Here is a 6,255-nt window from a genome sequence, read left to right on the forward strand (position 1 = left end):
TTGCCTCCGACGGCTAGAGCGGCTTCTCCTCTGGCGCCTGGAACCGTGTCCCCTCCGGCGCCTGCTCTGCCGGCGTCTGGATCGGAGGCGGCTGCTCCGGCGCTTGCTGCCCCTCTGCTGGTGACTGGCCATGCTGCTAGCTGCTGTGCTTGCCTCTGTAGGGCTTTGCCACAGCCTGCACGAGATATAGCCGCAGGTGATTGTGACATGCAATGACATCATATAGTTGGCTGGTGATGCAAAGGGGATCAGTGCACCCACCTTCCATCCACCTATCCAACCATTCCTAAGGTGGAGGAAGAGGGCTTTTGCTGCAGAAACCCTGCCCAGTGACGTTCTCCAACCGACAGTGGGTTGGATAGAAAGCTCTCCCTGTTCCTCCCCCATGTTCACAAAGCAGCTCTCGTGCAGGAGTTTGGCACCCCAAAGGCCCCTGCTCAGTCTCGCATCCCAGGCACAGCCATGCTACTGAGCACAGTTGGCTCCCCGCGCTGCTGGGTGATGCTGATTCTTTCTTCATTCTTTCAGGGAAAGAAAAGCTAATTGAGTTGCCTTGCTCAGTGTCTTCCCAGCATCAGGAATATTTCCAGAGCAGGTTAAGTGCTTTGAAGTGCTTTCTAAAACTAAATGATCCTTGAGGATTTACAAACATGATAAATATTTTTCTGGAAATTAAGGTGAGGGAACATGCATGTGAAATTGTGTTTCATGCAGAATGTGACAAGGGGATCTCTTCCAGTAGGTTCCACTGTTACAGGTACCTTCTGATGTTCTGTTTCTTCTCACCCGCCTGTGCAGTGACACCTGCAAAACAGGATACGCCTGCATCAGGATGCAGGATGTGTTTACCCAGACACTATTCTCTCTGCTTCCAAGACACTATGAGAAGAAAAGGTCTTGGCACTTACAGATGTGAAACACACTGTTAAGAAGAGACCGACGAGCTTATGCCCCTTGGTGCAGTCTTTCATGGCTGTTGAGCACACCCTGCTGAGCTCGAAAAAGGAATGACTTGATTGGGAAGAGTGAAACAGCCTGGGCAGAAATCCCCTCTAAAGGGCAATTCTCGGTCCCAGCATGTGCTCCTGTTCCCAGGAGCAGGCAGAGCTTTGAGTGACTTGGTCTAGTGCAAGGTGTCCCTTGCCTGTAGCGTAGGGTTGTTACTGGATGAACTTTAAAGTCCTTTCCAACCCAAAACATTCTCTCATTCTAGGGCTACAGTTTCGCAGACAGCTGCTGTGCAGCCAAGCCCAGCCACCGGCACATCGTTGTCCATGGCATGTTTTCTGCTGCCAAAAGCACAACAACTTCTCCGTGGCTGCAAAGTGCGGAGTGTGTGTCGGCACAGAAGGGCTTTTGGGGTTGCCACCAGTCTAGGTGGCACTTTGGGGATGCTTTTCCCAAGACGGATGGGCTGGGGGGCTGAGGAGTCTCTGCAGCAGAGAGCAGCCTACGCTCCTGGCCCCAGGCTCTGGCTCAGTCCTTTAGAACCCCAGCAACACCAGGCAAGACAGCATCCATGTTGCAGCAGTTTATTCTGAGTTGGCCTGCCCCGTGGTGGTAGACCTGTGATGGCTTGTCAGATCATGGGGCAGGCGGCAGCCGATGGCCAGGACACCCCTGCATGGGAGCAAGCTGGCAGAGATCAATATCTTCTTCGTGATGGAGATTGGCGACCTGGTGGGGAACAGAGCTGGCCGTGAGCATGAGCTATGCACCCCGTTCCCTCCTCTTTGCCACTCCCCCCTCAGCCAGAGCTGCGGTGCCCAGCACATCCCTGTGGTGCCTGGGGACACATGCTGACCCCTGCTGTCACTCGCACCTCTGCGTTGTTTTCTTCTCCCGTAGGGGCTCTGCCGGCGCCTGAAGACTCGTTGCCTCCGACGGCTAGAGCGGCTTCTCCTCTGGCGCCTGGAACCGTGTCCCCTCCGGCGCCTGCTCTGCCGGCGTCTGGATCGGAGGCGGCTGCTCCGGCGCTTGCTGCCCCTCTGCTGGTGACTGGCCATGCTGCTAGCTGCTGTGCTTGCCTCTGTAGGGCTTTGCCACAGCCTGCACGAGATATAGCCGCAGGTGATTGTGACATGCAATGACATCATATAGTTGGCTGGTGATGCAAAGGGGATCAGTGCACCCACCTTCCATCCACCTATCCAACCATTCCTAAGGTGGAGGAAGAGGGCTTTTGCTGCAGAAACCCTGCCCAGTGACGTTCTCCAACCGACAGTGGGTTGGATAGAAAGCTCTCCCTGTTCCTCCCCCATGTTCACAAAGCAGCTCTCGTGCAGGAGTTTGGCACCCCAAAGGCCCCTGCTCAGTCTCGCATCCCAGGCACAGCCATGCTACTGAGCACAATTGGCTCCAAGCGCTGCTGGGTGATGCTGATTCTTTCTTCATTCTTTCAGGGAAAGAAAAGCTAATTGAGTTGCCTTGCTCAGTGTCTTCCCAGCATCAGGAATATTTCCAGAGCAGGTTAAGTGCTTTGAAGTGCTTTCTAAAACTAAATGATCCTTGAGGATTTACAAACATGATAAATATTTTTCTGGAAATTAAGGTGAGGGAACATGCATGTGAAATTTTGTTTCATGCAGAATGTGACAAGGAGATCTCTTCCGGTAGGTTCCACTGTTACAGGTACCTTCTGATGTTGTTTCTTCTCACCCGCCTGTGCAGTGACACCTGCAAAACAGGATACGCCTGCATCAGGATGCAGGATGTGTTTACCCAGACACTATTCTCTCTGCTTCCAAGACACTATGAGAAGAAAAGATCTTGGCACTTACAGATGTGAAACACAATGTTAAGAAGAGACCGACGAGCTTATGCCCCTTGGTGCAGTCTTTCATGGCTGTTGAGCACACCCTGCTGAGCTCGAAAAAGGAATGACTTGATTGGGAAGAGTGAAACATACTGGGCAGAAATCCCCTCTAAAGGGCAATTCTCGGTCCCAGCATGTGCTCCTGTTCCCAGGAGCAGGCAGAGCTTTGAGTGACTTGGTCTAGTGCAAGGTGTCCCTTGCCTGTAGCGTAGGGTTGTTACTGGATGAACTTTAAAGTCCTTTCCAACCCAAAACATTCTCTCATTCTAGGGCTACAGTTTCGCAGACAGCTGCTGTGCAGCCAAGCCCAGCCACCGGCACATCGTTGTCCATGGCATGTTTTCTGCTGCCAAAAGCACAACAACTTCTCCGTGGCTGCAAAGTGCGGAGTGTGTGTCGGCACAGAAGGGCTTTTGGGGTTGCCACCAGTCTAGGTGGCACTTTGGGGATGCTTTTCCCAAGACGGATGGGCTGGGGGGCTGAGGAGTCTCTGCAGCAGAGAGCAGCCTACGCTCCTGGCCCCAGGCTCTGGCTCAGTCCTTTAGAACCCCAGCAACACCAGGCAAGACAGCATCCATGTTGCAGCAGTTTATTCTGAGTTGGCCTGCCCCGTGGTGGTAGACCTGTGATGGCTTGTCAGATCATGGGGCAGGCGGCAGCCGATGGCGAGGACACCCCTGCATGGGAGCAAGCTGGCAGAGCGATCAATATCTTCTCCGTGATGGAGATTGGCGACCTGGTGGGGAACAGAGCTGGCCGTGAGCATGAGCTATGCACCCCCTTCCCTCCTCTTTGCCCTTCCCTCCTCTTTGCCCCTCTTTCTTACCCAGAATCGTGGTGCTCAGGACATCCTTGTTGTCCCTGGGGGGACATGCTGACCCCTGCATTCACTCTAACCTCTGCGTTGCCTTCTCTGGCTCTAGCAGCTCTTCCAGCGCTTGGAGCGATTCTGCCTTCTGTGGCTAGAGCAGAGTCTCTTCCGGCGCCTTGTGTGGTATCCACTCCGTTGTCTGCTGCTTTGGTTTCTGCATTGCAGGCGGCTACTCTTGTGGGTACTGCTCTTCCACTTATATCTGGCCATGCTTGTTGCTGCTGTTCTTGGATTTGTGGGTTTCTGCAAAGGCGTCAGAAGATAAATGTTTGGGGTGATAGTGATGTGTAATGACGTCATGGAGTTGTGTGGTGATGTAAAGTCAATCAATCCATCCATTCACTTGCCCATCTATCCATCCTTCCATCCATCCATTCATCACTGCATCCTTCCAGCGTTGTATCAACACATCCTGAAGATGAATTACAAGTGGGTTTGCCCCAGTAGCCTTGTTCTGTGACATTATCCCACCACTGGTAGTATGCGGACAAACTTCTCCCTATTCCTCCCCCATCTAGCCAAACCAGACCTGACTGCAGGGTTCAGCTTCTCAAAAGGCTCTTGCTCAGTCCTGCATCCAAAGCACAGCCTTCGTGCTGCCCACAGTCATCTCTATTTTAACTGAATGATGTTCTTTCTTCCTTCATCATTTTAGGAAAAGACAGCCAAACTAAGATGATTGCTCAGTGTCATCCCAGCATCAGGAATATTTCCAGAGCAAGTTCTTTTAAGTGTTTGAAGTGTTTTACAATAATAAATATTACTGGAGGCTTACAAACACTATTAATAGTTTTGTGGAAACTGTATTCATGGCTGCTTCCAGACATTAAGTCTTCTCTTTTTAAACATGCGTCAAATTATTCAGGAGTAGCTAGCATCCCTACCCCCAAAGCATCTTTATTTATCCGAATGGGCACATAATTTAGACTTTGAATCTTCACGTCATTGAAGGACACAAAAGGAGAAAAAAGAAGGCGCAAAAAGGCAGCATCAATATAAATATAGGTGCATTCAAGGTAAGTTTGTTGGAGTATTCCCCTTGTTATTAAATACCACACTTGCATTACGAAAATGCATGCATGGGAAGATGCATTGTGGGTGAGAATAGTTAGGCTGAGCAGGTATGTCCTGATACAGGCATAACTGACACCAGTGGTTAAGCATTCTTGTATATCTTTTTTATGCTTAGCTAGATCACAAGGTAAACCTAGTGTTGTTTAAAAAATTTTCAGCTTTTCATGGTTGAATTGTATTTGATTTCAAGGCAATGGAATTGTTTGGGTTATGCATATTTTCCAGCTGCTGTTGGGTGTTGAGCTGGTGTACTGCCGTTGCTACCAGATGTTTTTGGCCGAGGTGGGCAGCTCCATAGAGGAGCCTTCAACCCCGGAGCGAGGGGAAACCCCGCGTACGGGAGCCCCAGTTCTGAGCGGAGAGAGCCGCCGAGGGAGCCCCGGGCCCTGGCCACGCCCTGCCTCAGCTGAGGCGCGCAGGGACTCGCAGGGGGCGGTGCCAGCAGGGACGGCCCCGCCCTGAGCGGGTAAAACCTTCCTCAGGGAGCGCGGGGCCTGCGTGTGGCGCGGCGGTTGGACGGAGGGAGCGGGCGGCCCTCAGCGCCCGGGCGTGCTCTGGCTGCCCCGGCGGTGGCAGCGCAGGCACCAGAGAGAGCCGGTGAGAGGGGAGGCTGCGGAGCAGAGCTCGGGGTGTCGAAAGGGCCTGCACCGGTCTGGTGAGGTGAGGGTGCGCAATGGGCAGGGCTGCAATCGGTGGAGGGCCCCCTGCAGCAGGGACTGAGCTGCGGGACGGTGTCAGTAGCTAAAAGATGCCAGGGAAGCCGAGAGGGAGCTGGTATGCTTGCCCTAGACCCAAACTGTGAAGCTGCCACAAGCATCCATCACAGCACATCGAGAAAAGGGGGGCATTAATCCCGGGCATTGGGAGCTAGTAACAAAACAAACTGTCATGGCCTAAGCCCAGTGAGCAACCCAGAACCACACAGCTCCTTACTTACTCCCCTTTTTCCCCCCACTCCCAGAGGGATGAGGAGGAGAATTGAAAGAATGTAACTCCCATGGGTTGAGGTAAAAACAATCCAGTAACTAAGGTGTAACAGAAACCACTGCTGCTACCACCAATAATAATGATAAGGGAAATAACAAGGGAAGAGAATACAACTGCTCACCACCTGTCAACCGATACCCAGTCTGATCCAAGCAGTGATCTAGCCCTTCTGGGTAACTGCCTCCAGTTTTACATCCTGGGCATGACTTGCTGTGGTATGGAATACCTCTTTGGCCAGTTTGGGCCAGGTGTCCTGTCTCTGCTTCCTCCTGGTTTCTCCTCCTCCTTGGCAGAGCATGAGACTCACAAAGTCCTTGGTCAGAGTAAACATTACTCAGCAGCAACTAAAAACATCGGTGTTATCAGCGCTGTACCCAGGCTGAAAGTCAGAACCACAGCACTGCCCCAAGAAGGAGAAAAATGACTGCTACTGCTGAACCCAGGACATTAACTAATCCAATTAAGGGCTTCTGCGCTTTTTATTTTGCTGGTTTATGTGGGTGGTAGG

Source organism: Neopsephotus bourkii, unplaced genomic scaffold (genome assembly GCF_033783945.1).
Source record: "Neopsephotus bourkii isolate Nb327-2 ecotype Australia unplaced genomic scaffold, CSIRO-AGI_Nbou_v1 NB_1488, whole genome shotgun sequence".
In the NCBI taxonomy this organism is placed as follows: domain Eukaryota; kingdom Metazoa; phylum Chordata; class Aves; order Psittaciformes; family Psittacidae; genus Neopsephotus; species Neopsephotus bourkii.